Here is a 2,128-nt window from a genome sequence, read left to right as displayed (position 1 = left end):
TTTTAATTCGAGGAGGGTTTATAACTAAAGCAACCAAATCGTATATTCAATATAATTGATTTTATAATTTATTTCTGATAAAAAGCAGAGTAATATTGCAGCCAATTTAAATTTAAACAAATCGATCATTTCAAGGACAATTTCCAATTTTAATGGAAGAATTTCCCAAAAGTTGTAAAAAATGCAAGACTATCAGAACCATGGACTGAAAAATAAAAATACTTGTTTTTTACGACCCTTCTATTAGCTCATTCCACATAAATCAATAAATAAACGAAGTTAGTGTATCGGTAAGTACCATAAATTGAATACAAAAAGAAGCTGGTCTTTTTTTATTTGAAAAAAAAAAAATGGAGCAGTGAGACTACTGTTTGCAAGAGAACATTTGAACTGGACAGATGGGCAATGGTACAATTTGTTTTTCAATGAAAGTCGACACCAATTATACAAATCTGATGACATTTCATGGGTGAAAAGATCAATTACTGAAGTATACTAGACCCACTGTGAAGAATGGTGGAGGCGTTATGATTTGGGGATAATTTTCTGGGTTTGGCATGGGTCCACTGGTTGTTATACAGGATACTAGATGGTTTAGTTTATCGTGACATTCTGGAAAATCATATACTTCCATTTGCTGAAGATAACATGAGTTTAAGGTGGATCTTCCAGCACGATAACAATCTGAAACACTCGTCTCAATTAGTTAAAGTATAGTTCGTTTTTTAAGGAGTATGTGTAATGTCTTGACTAACACAAAGCCCAGACCTCAATCCAGTTGAAAACCTTTGAAATATATGCAAAAAGACTGTCAAATTTGAATGAATTCTACGAAGAAGTTTAAAAGGAGTGGAAAGGAACATTGAACGTTTTTATTGAAAAGTTGCTGAGATTAATGAAAAAAGATGTTTAGAAGTTATTAAAAATAATGGATGTGCTACTAAAGGAAGGTTAAATGTACGTAAGGTTATTTTACTTTATAGTTGTTCTCCTCTTGACACTTGATTTTTTTTTCAAATATACAAATACACCTAACTAAAGCAACTAATAAACAAATATATTGCATATTATTGTTATCAAACATACTGCCTAACTGACAATAATATGGATAATTAAATGTACATTTTTATAAAGACTAACAAAAATTTCTAAAGTTGCTCTGCATATGAGAGATAGAGTATATTATTTTATAACTTAATATCTATTTAAATTAAATTTGACTCATTCAAAAAACTGTCACGCAAAATTATTTTCCATGTAAAGTATAAAATAATAAAAAAAACAGTAAAATGGAGCCAGCAAAATCACGAAACGATTTAAGGGATTTATAACTTGTTAGATCATCAAAGTGTCGATTGGCTTAATTCCTGACATGTGATATCTCGTTATTTTGTCGTTGCAGCAACTTTTATTGTCGTTGTCGACATTCCCCTATAACTGACAACCGTGTAAAAACTTCCTTCGACAACACCTTTATTTTATTTTCCTCTTTTATTTGCCATTCGGATATTTGACTTTATAACAGATTATCCGGAAATTGTGCAATTAATTTAATACCACTTCTGTCAGTAATGATAAACAAAAGACGTTAAAGGAAAAGAAAGGCAGTCCTAATAGAAAATAGTCATTGTCCGAGTCCATTTGAATTTTTGCCATCCCAGTCATTTTTCCATTTCTTTCGCGTGCAAAAAGGCGCAAATGCCTCCGGAGAGTGTACGTATTAGAATATGAAAGAGAGTCCCGCTGTATCCGAGCACGACGACTGGTGCTGTCGCCCAAACAAGGCATCCGCCGTCGTTAAGGCCGAATGTATGGCAGACGACAAAAACCACCAATTTACAAATGAGTGACTACACATTATATGTCCCCGAAGTGTTGGAATACAAATTAAAAGCTCGACGCTCAGCTCCCAACCAATCCGGTGGATTCTTTCTGATGTTTTAGCACCAATGGCCCGTCGACGCGACAAGGTGTGTGATATTTGTATGTGTTTTTATGAATGTTGGCCAAAAGGGGCGAGACACGACATATGGGCAAATATGGTAACGACACATGCAGGGAATTGTGATTATGAAAAGGCAGACATTTTAGCTCGGCCGTTCAAACACCATTACTCAATTCAAGGGAA

Source organism: Aethina tumida, chromosome 7 (genome assembly GCF_024364675.1).
Source record: "Aethina tumida isolate Nest 87 chromosome 7, icAetTumi1.1, whole genome shotgun sequence".
Taxonomy (NCBI): Eukaryota; Metazoa; Arthropoda; class Insecta; order Coleoptera; family Nitidulidae; genus Aethina; species Aethina tumida.
This window is presented reverse-complemented; position numbering follows the sequence as displayed.